Source organism: Quercus lobata, chromosome 11 (genome assembly GCF_001633185.2).
Source record: "Quercus lobata isolate SW786 chromosome 11, ValleyOak3.0 Primary Assembly, whole genome shotgun sequence".
Classification (NCBI taxonomy): Eukaryota; Viridiplantae; Streptophyta; class Magnoliopsida; order Fagales; family Fagaceae; genus Quercus; species Quercus lobata.
Window position 1 is genome coordinate 3,060,822 of NC_044914.1, and position 15,138 is coordinate 3,075,959.

Sequence of the window (15,138 nt, forward strand, 5' to 3'; positions counted from 1 at the left end):
TACCAGTCGTATTACCTACAAAGAAGCCTGAAAACTGACTAGTAGCAGCAGCCACATCCAACATACGACTCAAACCCTCCATAACAATATCAAATAGCAACGGAGACAAAGGGTCCCCTTGCTGAATCCCCCTAGAACTACCAAAAAAATCATAAGGACTATCATTGATCAGAATGGAGAATTTAACAGTTGAGATGCAACACATTATCCATTTTCTCCATTTCTTTGAAAACTCACAGCGTTGAAGCATATACATTAAAAAACCCCAACTCACATGGTCATATGCCTTCTCCACATCTAACTTACACAACACTTCTGGAACACCTGACTTCAATCTACTATCAATACATTCTGAAGCAATTAAAAAAGAGTCTAATATCTGTCTACCTTTCACAAATGCATTCTAAGAATCTAAAATAAGCCCATGAGCCACCCTTCAAAGACAATTGGCCAACACCTTAGAAATAATCTTATAAATCCCACCAACTAAACTAATAGGCCGAAAATCCTTGATTTCCACAGCATCCACCTTTTTGGGGATAAGAACAAGGAAATAAGCATTAAGGCTCTTCTCAAACACAGCCTGAGTATGAAAGTTTTGAAACATTGCCATAATTTCAACCTTCAAAATACACTGGCAAGACTGAAAGAACGCCATAGAAAAGCCATTCAGGCTAGGAGCCTTATCACCCTTAAAATCACTAATCACCCCAAACACCTCATCCTCATCAAATGGCCTATCTAGCCAAAGTGCATCTTCCTCCGAGATACAAGAGAACTCCACATCATCTAATAAAGGTCTATAAGCCACAGTTTCAGCATATAGCTGCCTATAAAAATGAGAAATACAACCTGCTATAGCCTTCGGATTTGAAGACAATTCTCCATTCACAATAAGCCTATCAATGCCAATGGAATTAAATTTTCTATGAGAGTTAGCTATACGATGAAAGAATCTGGTATTCCTGTCTCTTTCTCTAATACAAAGGACTCTAGACTTTTGCCTCCAACAGATTTCCTCCATCAAAGTAACTTTTTCTAATTCACCTCGAACTCTCTCCAACTCCAGCCTTTCCTCCTCCAATAAAGCTTGACTATCCTCAATCAACTCTAAATCACTAAGCTCTTTCCACAATTTTCTCACCCGATCTTCCACATTTCCAAAAACCTCCACATTCCATTTTTTTAAATCATTTTTCAAAAGTTTCAATTTATTGGCCAAAAAAAAACTCGGAGCTCCTAGGACATTATAAGATTCCTACCAAGATTGCACCCTCTCCACAAAACCCTCATCTTTAAGCCACATATTCTCAAATCTAAACGGCCTTCTACCTCTCTGAAAGGAAACACCCTTAAGAACAATCGGGAAGTGATCAGATAATAGCCTAGGCAAGCATTGTTGAGAGATAGATGGAAACTTATCCTCCTAATCTGTAGAAAACAAAAATCTGTCCAGCCTAGCCTTCAAAGCAACTTCACGAGAATTTGACCAAGTAAAAGATCCCCCTTGAAGCGGAATATCAATGAGGCCTTGCTCAGAAATAAAATTGGAAAACTCCCTCATAGCAGCATTAAAAGAGGTAGAACCAAAGCGCTCGGAAGGGAATCTTACCACATTAAAGTCACCACCCACACACCCTGGAACATTCCACCAACTGTTCAGACCAAATAATTCCTCCCATAAGAACCTTCTGTCTCTCAAAGAGTTAGGACCATATACGCCAGTAAACGCCCAGACAAACTGATCTGACACACTTGTAAATCTATAATAAACCGAAAATCGCCCTATAGCTTCCTCCACTTTATTCACAACCCGTGTATCCCACATCAATAGCATCCCTCCAGAAGATCCACAAGAGCCTAGATAAGACCAATCAACATGTTGACCCCTCCACAAATTGCAAATCATAGCTTTAGTTATCAACTCCATTTTAGTTTCTTGAAGACAAATAACATCTGGCCCCAATTTCCTAACCAGATTACGAACTTGAAGCCTTTTATCCTTATCATTCAGCCCTCTAACATTCCAAGAAATAATCTTCAAATTCATTGATGAACCACCACAGCCCTCTCCTTACTTACATTCCTTGATTTTGTTGAACCAATCTCAACATTCATAGAGGTCAATAAATTTTTCAACTCCCGCTGACCTTTCTGCCCTGACTTGCCCTGCTTCATTTGATCATCTACTGCTTGAAGCTTTTTATTCTTTTTCCTGGCCTCTATAGCTAGCAACAATCCCATAATTTGCTCCTCAAAACCTTCCAAAGAAGTGCCCACTGATTTTCTAAAAGCCTTAATCTGATTTGTTACCCATTGTGATAAATGATTACTATCAACCGACTCCTTACACCCTACCCCCAGCTCAGAACTACACTCCAACTCCAAAGGACCTTCTGTGGCCAAAGGTACCACAGCTAAAGGCTTGCCACTACACTCCCAAGTCATCGACCTCTCATCAAAATCCCACATCTCCTCCTCTGCCTCAGTAACAATAGACAAAGAATCTACTAACCCATCACAGTCCTCTGCCCAGCTAACCATCTGACCTTCATTGATAAAAGACTCATTACCTGTTACAGTCTCTACATCCGTGACTGAGCAATTCGACACACTCTCTGGAGATCGATATAGAGATAGGGGAATCACTATTTGCCGACCATCCCGCAATTGTAACATCCACTCTTTGGAGTTACCCCATGATTTATCCAAATCTTTGACCAATTCCCTAATAGTGGGACAAGAATTAAATATCACCTTAAAATCAGAAGCCTTATGCAATGTCGCCCTTACCTTTGGACCCAAAGATTCATCATCTTCATCCTTCGTTGCCGTCAGAGATGATGACTTCTCCACCATATTTACTATCGGGTCCCCAGATGATAGCACCTTCACCTCTACCAGCTCCAAAGAATCACATATCGGTGCTGAAGTTGGCGAACCCAGCTCGTATGCAGCCCGGACCACTTCCGCTGTCAATATCGGCAAGGTGGGGGACTGGATACGCTAGCTCGGACTCACCTGATCGACAAACCCACTCCCACCTGGGACTTCCAATGCCGATAAGGAAGATTTCGAGCCCCCATTGACCATTGGAGCCATCTCCGTCTTCCTTGGTGGTAGAGAAACAGGCACGGAGCTCACGGGGTGCACCTGAGAACTCGCACCATTCAAATAGAACTCGGGCCATAGAAGCGTGACTCTAAATAACCTTCCTCAACAATTGGGCCCGTAATAACTGGGCTGGGTTTATTTTGGGAATGCTTGGAACAATCACTTGCCTTAAAATTAAATGGGCTTGTCGACAATGGGCCTGAGTAACTCTTAAAATTACCCAACCGAGGTGCGTGGGCTTCTGAAGGCCCATGATCCATTCCCTTAAACTCAACTTGGGCAGAATGGGCCCCACGTGCTACCCACTTTACAACTTGCTTATACCCCCTATAACTTTGCCAAGATACCTGCCTCTTTCCAAATTCATTTACTTCCACAATCAAACCTTTCCCTAACCAGCTAGACCTCCTAACTTGACACTCCCGACCAAAATCAATGTCTTTCAAATTCAAATTATTCAAAGGAAATCTAAATTTATTTTGTTCCGGAATTACCTCCTTAATCTTAGTCTCCCCATTAATACCACGGTCACTCCCTTTCACGCCACCCACGACAATCGGTATAGCATTATTTGCCGAAACTTCAAAAGCCACCACCTGTTTCCAAGATTCATCTCTTGGAGGCAACGATGTGTTCTCCACTGCTTGAATCTTCTCCTTCTCTCTAATGGAGGGCTGCTGCGAATGGTTCCTTACTTGTACAGACACTTTTACTGTTTCAACAAAGGACTGAGAAGGGTGAATCTCTGAACCCAACTTATGCTTGTGCGGTAAAGCTTTTGGACCACCTAACGCATAATGAGAAGGTTCCAACATTCTCCCTCATTCAATCCCAAAGGCCCTCCAACCTTGTTGTGCCTTGCCTGAAGGGATAATGATAGATCTTCTCATCCCACCTACTTTGAGCTCTGTTACTATCAAATATAGACCAAACGAGTTAGAACCCCGTTGCACTGTTTAGGCAGTGTCTCCTTCCCTGAATGTGAAGAAGTGTTTGGGGTTAACCCCAATCACTGTGTGTTCCAAGCTATGCAGTAACCATCGTGCTGCATTCTTACCCATAAAAACTGATTGCATGAAATACTTCCCCCGTTCAAAAATCTTAAGGGAGAAAAAGTTTCCCCCTTCATTAACCACCAATTGAAACAACTTCGATTCAATAAAAAAACTGCGAAATCCACCCATATCGATCCAAAAAAGAAGTAAAAAATAGCCAAGAACAATATTTCTGACTAATTTGAGGTAGCCGGGCCTCTTTAAAGGATCATACTAAAGATTTACTTGACATGACTACAGAGAGAGGTTAAAAACTTAAAATTCTCTAATACCACTAGGATGTCCAAGAAACACACTCAGTTTGTTTATAAAAATGATTAAGCGCTAAACTGTCTGCCATGTTTGCATGGTGCATGTTTGCGAAGATGTATTTGTGTGTCAAATTTCTTCAATCTTAGTGTGTTAAATTTCTTCTTTATAGTGAATGAACTAGATAACAGTTATATCTATGTAATGGGGTTATAGGTTTCTATGGAAACTATCTTTAAATTTGTTTTTTTTTTTAATCTTAGGGTATATACATTTAAGATGATAGGAAGGAGGGGGTGTATTTTTACCATCTAATAAGGTTTGTATCTATGTAATGGGTTTAAAGGTATCTATGGAATGACTTTACCAGAGCTTTATGGATTTAGAAAGGACTTTAGTGGAACTGAAATTGTTTTTCTTTAGAACTTTATTGGATTGGATGTTAGTTGTAGGAAGTCACTCTTAATTTTTGGTTTGTGATTGGATAGATATTTGTTATTTGAGTGTTTGATTGTTTTTGGTTCGAAGTTGTATACACCCTGGAGACTTGGGTGATCATTTTTTTGGTTCAATAAATTTCATTATATATATATATATATATATAAAGATTAGTTTTCTTATATAAGTTCTTTTAATGAACCTATAACTGGTGAATTGGATTCCAAATTAGTGGCACTACCAGTGTGGACTGTTAAGTCTCATGATTGTTTATTTGGTGAGGAGAACTTAGGTCTAATTTAGAAGAAGGGTTTAAGAAGAAATTTTAGTAACAATCAAGATTAAATCAAAGAAAAAGATAACAGAATTAAAGATAACATAGGCTTTTTTATAATAGACTTTAGTAACCATAGAATCCTAATCCTTTATCTTACATATAACAATTAGATTCTAACCATCCAACTTCATTAAAAGTCACTTGCTAGTGACATGACATTTTGAAATACTAAATACATAATAATAAATAAAATATAACATAGAGAAATAAAAGATAAGGGACTAATGGTTTCTTTTTTAAAAAATAAAAAAAATTCTTTTAGGCTTATGTTTCCCTACATTAGTTGTGAGTTGTCTTCCTTCATGTATGTACTATTTGTAGTGGTTAGTCCTTCTACTGTTGGTTGATTAACTCCTTATCTCATAATCTTCCTGGTTTATTTGGTTTACCTTTGGTTACATCTTTCCTTTTTTTTTTTTCTCATGTTATAGCTTTTTCCCAATATCATGTGGTTCTTGTTGCTTGTAATGTGCTTGTTTGGATAGCTTATTTGTTTTTCCTACCAAGTGCTTCATTATCTAGCTTGCAGACATTAGAAGAAAATATAGTAGGATCTTTTTGTCTTTTTCACTTCATTTGGAGTTTCATGCTTCCAATCCAATAATTTTTGATTCATTTTCAGATTTTTGTGCACTAATGCATCTTTTGGTGATTTATTCTTGATTAAGCTTGGAACTTATCTATTTGAGGCATCAGAATTCAGAACATTATAGCATAATAGATAATTATATAACGAATGTGATTGGTAAATATTAATTTGGTATTTTACTTATCAAAATTTTATATAGTATTTTAAAATGTTTTTTGTGTTATATTTCAGAATCTAGAACTCAGCTTGAAGCCCTTTGTCATGTGAGAGTTTAATGCTTTTAATGAAATGTTACTCCATGCAATATTTTATTTGTTAGCTTTTCTGACAATTTAATACTCATTATGTTAATTTCGATTGAAGTGTATATGCTCCAATCACCACAGATATATATTCTTTTAGGTTCATGAATTGGCTTCTTTTCTTTCCTTTTTGTTTGTTGTTGTCGTTTGTCCCCATTTAGGTAATGGTTGAGAGCAAAACTTGCTTACCTTATAAACTTAAGCACAATAGGAGAACTAGGCTTACATGAATTAAGACTTCAAGAACCCTTAGTAAAGTCCGGGTTACATTCCTTTAGGTTATAGTGCTTCCCTGTAATTGGCCTGATGAAATACATCACCATTGGTAGGTAAATCTTTGATTTTTTTTTTCAAGCAGCAAGGTGATACTGATACCTAAAATCTTGTTAGTGTCCCAGAAAAATAAATGATCTCTCTATTTATTTGGAACACCTAATAAGTCATGCTTGTCCAGGCTGGCATGAGAGCACAGGTGTGACTGGAATTCTAGGTTCTTTAAGTAAAGCTATTCTCAGGAAAATGCTCATTAGTCTCCATAGTCACCCTATGGAGATATTGGGTTTCAGAGTCTTGTGTCATAGACTTTTAGACTTTTTCGCTAATCAAAAAGTTCTGGCTTAGTTTGCTAGGATGGATTCCTGGATGAGCATGTTACCATCCAATGAGATTTGGTTAAAGCTACCTGAATCTCTTATTAATTATAATATACAAGTCCTCTGGAGTAATGTCTTAAGTTTCTTCAACTGTCATCAAAGATCAAAGATATTGAGGTGAAATGAGTGGTGGTTTATGCTTAAATTGATGGGAGCAATATATGAATCTTGTCATGACTCACAAAAACCTCTTGGTGATTGTGTGGGGTTAGTTAAATTATTAAACTGTATGTGTCCAAAGTGAAATGAATTTATTTATTTTTTAAAATGTACTTGGCGGGGCATGACCTATAAATTGTCATGCCTTTGGCATTGATGAAGATCCTGGAGTTAAAAGGTAAGCTTAATGGTTTATGAAGTGCATAACTTGCTACGGACATGGAGTCTTGAAAAAGTTTTTCATTAATCCTATCTCCCTTGGGAAGAAAGCAAACATGATCAACTTTCTAGTTGAAGGAAAATGGTATCCTTGTTTTTCTCTGGAAGTTTAGAGGGCTCCTAATCCAGTTGTTTTAACTTTCCATTTAATAGTAACTTATCAAAAAAGAAAGGAAAAAAAAAAAAAAGGAAAGAAAGAAAAATTCACTTTAGTGTTTCCTGTGTTTTGATCAGATTTAGACATTTTTGTTATGCATGAATGCACATATAAACCAATGCTCTTGGGGCATCCGTTAACTTTTCCTATAGTTATATGTGCTGCTCTTCTAGGTAGTCTCTTTTTCGTGATTTTTGTTCCTTTTTATTTTCATAAACTTTTTTTGTTAGGTGGGATTGATATCCTTTCTTATTTTGTTTGTTGGGAGCTTTAGTAGGCAATCTTAATTTATTGGAAACTTGTCATCTCACCAGGTTCCTTTCTTCTAAACGGAAATTGGAAAGAAGTGAGGATTGATCTAGTAATGATTGTAATGTAGTCATTGGATTTTAAAGTAAGAATGAACAAAACTCTATATGAAAGATATTCCATGGCCAGCATAATGTAGATGTTCCATACTTCCATCCGTGTCGTGTAGAAATTGTCCATCTATTTATCAGCAATAGCCTTGAGCTATAAAGGCTATAATATGTGGGGACGTTTCTAAGGCAAATTTGGTTATGCTGAACCATTCATAGTATTCGTAGGCTAATAAAGAGAAAAAGTCCTTTATTTATTTTATTTCTTAAAAAAAAATTAATGTTGGGATGAATAATGATGAGAATAGCCTATATATTCTTGTAATCAATAGTTTACAATTATGAACATTCCATATTGCAATAATTCAATCTTTCAACAGCTATGGAGTCAATTAAATTTGGTAATGGTTTGCTCAAGTTTGAGCAAATCATTTTTGGCTTAATTGATACCTCTTCGTAATAAGTTTTATGCAAAATGTGAGGTTATGGGCTTGTTTGGTAAGATATTTATAGTAACGTTGTTTAAGTTTTGTGGAAATACGTGTAGGTGAAAAAATGTGTAAAAATACGTATTATAATGTTTAAACAATATTTTTCATTGTTTAAACACCGTTACTAAATGGGGCCTATATGTTCAAGATTCATCGGTTGTGTAATTTATTAATAAAGATAATGTTTAGATGCAATGCTAGTTGGGTGTGGTTTTCAGCGCTAGTGGTTCGGCTATGGTGCCATTGCCACCATGAATGGAGAGAAAAAAAGAAAAGAAAAGAAATTAATTAGCTATAAAACTATTTTTAACTAAATTTATTTAAATACTTTTTAATTAATTTTTCTATTAAATGCTTGCATTTCTTGTCCATTAACGGAATGGTAACACAAGGTGTCAAGGTATGAGATGGGCATTTATCAAAGTTCAAAGATTTATTATTATTATTATTATTATTTATTATTCAATAGTACAATAATAAGGAAGGGAATTTGAATCTCGGTTCTTTTAATAAAAAAGAGTAGACTATACCACTTAACTACAAAACTCTTGATATTTTGAAAATTATTTTCTTACTTTTTTGAAAAAAAAAAACAAAAAAACAAAAGTCCTCCTACCCAACATGCCCTTATTTATTATATGAAATTCATTCATATATTAAACAAAGTAGATTTTCAAGATATGTTTAAATTAACATTTTGTTATTAAAATATGGAATGCCTAGGCTTTAGGATTTATCTTCTTTTTTTTTTTAATGGGAATTTTAGGCATTATCTTAGAATTATCTTTAAATATTTTACACTTCATGAAAATCTCCTTGTAAGGATAAGGGGTATAATTTCAAATTAGAAGTACAATGATCAGTTTGATTAAAGGGTGTTTTTGCATTTTTCTCTAATAAAGTCACAAAATAACTATAAAAAGTGGATCCATTGTATTTTCTCTAGTTGTTGGCTTGTGATCCTCTTTCTCTCTCTCCCTCTTCAAACTTGTTTGCCCCTCACACAATATTTACAACAATTGGTGTGAATCAATCTTCAAATTCCTCGCCTCCTTCTCTTCCTCCAACAACAATGAATTTTATGTCATACCTATACAACTATAAACAAATTGTTATGATTTTAACTCTGAAATATTGCTACATACATATTCTAGGAGCTTTGATGCATGTTGTATAGTTTTGAAGTTGTTCAAGTTGATGCACCCTTTGTTCAAACTGGTATATGTATTACCAAATAATCACACAATTTTACTAGTTTAATGCCTTGTTTTTTAGCTTATATGTTGCCAATGGCTATATGAGGTATAGTATATGTTCAGGATCTCTATTATAATTAAGTAAAAAAAGAAAGAAGAAAGGTTTACATGTCAAAGCTAAACCAAATGGAATGTTGCGATAATAAATTAATAGAGTAATATTAGGTACACAATATTTTCTCAATTATTGATATTAACATGACTTGTTATAAATGGAGCAATATCAGGTTTATTAGGGTTAATCACTAACATTATTTTTATTATGTGATGATTTGGTGCTCTCTCTCTCTCTCTCTCTTTGGGTTGCTGAATTGTGAAGGAGGCTAGAAATGGGTTGAAGTTAAAATGACTATGTAATTGATTTTACAGAGATACGAGCTCTATTTGACGGTCAATTGAATTGTAATTTACGTTCTGTTTGTTTCAGTAATGATATTTTCTAGAAAATAAGTCATTTTTCAAAAAGTATTTTCTATAAAAGTATTTTTTATTTATTTATTTTTTTTTTATATTTAGTAGCAATCTTAAATGAATTGAAAAACAATTTGCTAACTTCTCTTATTTAGATTGTTGTGAGATAAATTTTTTTCCAAAATAAATTAATAGAAAACAATCTCTAAAAATAAGTTATACTTTTTATGTTGATTAAAGATAGTTTTCAGTTGACTTATTTTTTTTGATGCTATTAAATGCTGAAAAATCTGAAAGACTTTCTTTACACAATATTTTCCATCAAAACAAACAGAAAGTTCATGTGTACTCAAACACTCTAAAGGTTGTAAAATGTTTTTCCAATTTCTTTTTACAGCCTAATTTTTAAGACAAAATTTCTTATCTATATATAAAATTTTTTGGCTCTCAAAAAAATAAAAACTCACAGCAACAAAATTGTAGTATTATGAATGTACAATTTAGGCCAGGTATCCTTTCAATTATCTTTACTAAAAGTGGAGGAAGAAAAAAAAAAAAAAAAAACACGACAAAAAGGATTTGTGACAATGTGGTCAACATAATCGAAATCTTAAAATCCTTTTCCTTCCTCCTTGTTTGTTCATTCTTCGTTTTGGGGGTTTCGTTCAACATTCAACATCGAAGTCCGAGGAGGCCAATCCATAACCTAAACATAATCGAATTCGAAGTCTAATAATAAGGTATCATATCATTTTTTTTTTCTTTTTATCATTTTTAATTTCCTTGAAATTAAGGTAACCCCAGTCTATAGAACATGATGTCTCTACCGTTTTCAAAACCCTAATTCTTTCTATGTTCTTGTTGTTCTAGGACCTTAACATGATTGCCAAGCTCATTTGAATTGAATACTAAGCTTTATTATGAATTAATAGGCTTGCTCGATTCTAAATAGGGTTTGTTTATTATTGAATCTATCTTATATTTGTAGCTGAGATGGGCACCAATGTAATGGAAATTTTAATTGTAATTCTCAATCCTAGGCTAGGACCTTGATGTAGTTGCCAAGCTAATCTGAATAATTGGCTTAATGAATTAATGGGTTTGCTTTGTTTTATTGTTAATTGTTGTATAATTTGTCTTATATTTGTTGCTGAGAGGGGCATCTATGTTCAAATTTCAGTGCTTTGCTTAGGCCTTTACTGAGCTCTGTTTGGTTAAAAGCACCTGGTGGGGGTTTGCTTTAGTTGTAGAAAAATGAAAAGCGTGTGTATGGGCCATGGAAAATTTTGATTCAAGCAGAGTTTCTTATTCTTCACTTTCTAAGGTTGTTGAAAAGGATAATAATAATGCCCAATTCCACTATATTGATGACTACACTGACTCTCCATGGGACTTAAACTCAAAGTCCTCTCCACCGAATCACACGTTTTATGATGATGATTTTTCTGTTGATGGAGAAGGATATGATTCAAGCGATGACACTTGTAATTCGGTGCAACCTTATAATAATAATAATAGTATGCATCATCCTGAGGTTAACTTGAAGAATGTGCTCAATGGTATATTTGCCATTGTGACTGGCCGGTGCAAACTTCCGAGTTTCATTTCAAATCAGCAGGCGCTACTCCCTACTTCAAATGTTTCATTTCTTGGGTCTGCAAAGAGTGGTGATACCTTCTTGAACTCCTCTGTTTACATACCTAGTGCCCCACCACTCCTTGAGCCCAGTGGATCAAGTGGGGTTAATTAAGTATTTACAAGGATGTATTGGAGGCTGAGCCTCCTGACTGGCTGCCGGATAGTTCTACTACAGTTTGCATGCAGTGCACTGCTCCTTTCACTGCACTTACTCATGGCAGACTTTCATTGTCGGTTTTGTGGAGGAGTTTTCTGCAGAGCATGTACCAAGGGGAAGTTTGTTACCTGTTAAGTTCAGGGAGAGGGATCCCCAGAGGGTCTGTGATGCCTGCTATGATAGGCTTGATCCATTACAGGGTGTTCTTATTAACAGCATCAGCAATGCCATGCAAGTAGCAAAGCATGATGTGATAGATTGGACTTGCACAAGAGGATGGTTGAATCTTCCACTTGGTTTGTCTATGGAACATGAGATATACAAGGCCTCCAATACTTGAGAAGCTATTGCCAGGTGTGATTTTCATTTGCATCTCAGCTTGTTTTTACATGTCAACTTGTTTTATCTTTGTAAAACTAACATCTCTTTCCTGCTTTGTAATGTCAAAGAGATAGGATTGTAAAATTCTAATGGGTAGTTCTTGCTAGGTCATAGATTCTATTTTGGAGCTTTGTTTTTGTGTTTACTCTTTGCTTCTTTTCACCTACATGTCAACTGGACTATAATGGTATTTTAGAAATTCATATTTTTCATCAACATTCTAAATATGCAGTCCTTTGTAAAGCGGTTTTCCTTTTCTTTTTTTTTTTTTTTTTTCCTGACTTTATAGTTTTGATTGGAATTGACAGGTTGAATCCTGACAAGTCGACACCCTTAGCAATTTTGAAAGGAGAAAAAGGCCTGGCAATTTTAATTGTAGTTAAAGCTGGTGTTCTACTTGCTTACAAACTTGGCACATGCTTGGTCATTTCTTGAAGGTCGGATGGATCATGGTCTGCCCCATCGGCCATATTCTCTGTTGGTTTAGGATGGGGTGCTCAGGTAACAACAAAATTGTCATGTTACTTCTAGTGTTCATTTCTTTTTGTTTTTATTACTACTATAATGTCTATAAGTGTCAATCTTAGGTAGAAGGCCTTAAAAAAAAAAAAAAAAATCTAGGATATGCACGAGTTTGGCAAGAGTTCCTTTTAACTATTTGTGAAATTCTAATTGTTTATCAAGACTTCCTCAATTTATGTTTCAGCTAATAATTGTACTTATTTATGTGTTCCCAGATTGGAGGAGAGCTCATGGACTTCATAATTGTGCTTCATGATTCAAAAGCTGTGAAGACATTTTGTAGTCGCATGCATTTTTCTCTTGGTGCTGGTTGTAGTGCTGCAGCAGGACCTGTAGGGAGAGTGCTGGAAGCAGATCTTCGTGCTGGAGATAGAGGTTCTGGAATGTGCTATACGTACAGTTGTAGCAAAGGTATTGTGTCATGATTTAAGTTTTGTGTGTGTCTGTAACTTTTGGTTACATGAATAATTAGAATCATACATGTATTTAACGTGCTATTGTGTATGATGGCTTAACATGAAAAGAAAAAATGAAGATCTTTAGAGGTTACAGACTGCGAACCTTTTATTATAGAATCATTGGCTGTGATCTCAATGTTCCTAAAATCTTTTTTTTTTGGTAAAACGAAAAATTTTATTAGAAAAAAGCAAACCTAGCACTCCGGTGGTGTACTAAGAGAGAAGTACAATCAATATAAAATACAATGATCAAACAAGTTTAAGAGAGAAAAACAAGGGGGAGAGAGAAAAGTAGCACTGAATGTTCCTAAAATATTGTTCAAATCTTTGGAATCTACTGACAGTTGACATCCAAATGGCTAAGGATTGTTCTTTGGGCTATTGAAAGCATGCCGTAGGCTTCTTTTGTTCAATCATTTTCTGCTATTTGTTGATTTTGCAATCTCTTGAAAAGGGAGAAAAATTGTGGGAACATTGGAATTCACTTCCTCATATGGTTCCTGTTTATGGCTTCATATCAATTAGTGACTTTACTAAACCTTAATCCAGTTGATTAAGGTTGGGCATTGGCTGCATAAATTGTTGGACTTAAAACTAAAGGGAATTGTTGTGAAAGATATCTTAAGTGGATGCTAGCACATTAGTTGATACTAATCTACCTGTATTCCAGTGATTTATGGTAGAATTACAATAGTTAGATGTCCACATGTTTTTGTGCTGGCACTTGGTAGTGGGGTGGGTGGGGGAAGGCATGGTTCTGTTAGGACAGTTTCTTTCAGGTGAGGGAGGCAAGATATATATCATATTTCTAATTTCAATAGATTGTGCATTATCTTGTATTCTCCTATGCGACCATAACAACATTACTTAATTTATTCTTGTTGTTTTCGTGTTTGCTTTATATCTTTGATTCTTTTAAGACTTCTTGATTGTTTTAATAGTAATCAACATCTTAAAGTTTTGAACTGAATTGGAAGCGTAAGGATTTTTTAAAGATTGAGAGCCTAAAATAAATGCAAATAGTGAAGAGACTAGAGGAAGATACCAAAATCTTTAGTTTTAGAGATCAGCCTAAAATAAATAAAAATAAATATTCATTTTTGCAAGGTAGTGCTACTCAAGGATGTTGTTTTCTGTACTTTTCCCCATTCTAGTATGATTTGTGCATTTTAAAGTAATTTTGCAGTAGCCTGAAAGTTGATAACTGCTGACACTCGCAAACTATGGCAGGCGCATTTGTGGGAGTGACATTGGAAGGGAATGTTGTTGCAACAAGGATGGATACCAATTTACGTTTTTATGGTGATCCTTATCTCACCACATCAGATATTCTTCTTGGGATGGTGAGCAGACCAAAGGCTACTGAGCCCTTGTATGCTGCACTTAAAGACCTATTCTCCAGTCTACGGTGATAATTCCAGTTGTCTGCAATTTGGCATCTTTCTGATGCATGTGAAGCATCCCCATGAGCATTGGTGTAGATCACTTTTCAGACATGTTTGGATTCTGATACAGATTCCTCATCTTAGATCTATAACTGTAAAAAAAGTTATTTCGGATTGTTTCGTCTTCTATCTGTATAAAGGGATATACTTAATGCCACAGGCAACTTTGTCTATTGTTTCTATTTTAATCCTATTCATCTGTGATTGTCAAACCGGTAAGTATAATATGATGTAAATATACTAAGATTCATTGGGACTTCTACATGTATATATGCAACAGAATGATAAAAATTAAATTTAGTTGGCATGAATCAAATAATTTAAGTTCAAATATTACTTAGTACTTATCAAATGGTTTGTCTAGTGTATTTGGATGAGTTCATTTTCATTGGTCTGTTTTGTTTGAAAAATAATTTGTGTAAAAGTACAGTTGTCTACTAATGACATAAAAGAGTATGAAGATGCTTGGGGGTGTTTGGTTTGAGCATTGCTCAAAAGTCAAAACTCAGTTTTTCAAATTCAATACCTTTCACTCAAAACTCTAATCCATATCTCATTTCTTATTTTCTATTTTTCTCGACTTACCTAACGATGTGTTTGGCTCAAATATTTGCTAAGAAGTCACCTTTAAGTTAAAAAAGGTGGAGCCCACACAAATATATATTTTTTTGTTAAATGAAGATTTTCTAATAGCTTAATTTGCATTTCAAAAAATATTACTTGTAAAAGTTTGATTCCACAATTTGTG

General features: G+C 35.1%; 1 pseudogene; it reads left to right on the forward strand.

The window, feature by feature from the left end:
- The first annotated feature begins 10,271 nt into the window (after nucleotides 1-10,271).
- Nucleotides 10,272-14,700, forward strand: LOC115969408 (annotated as a pseudogene).
- The last annotated feature ends 438 nt before the right edge of the window (nucleotides 14,701-15,138 follow it).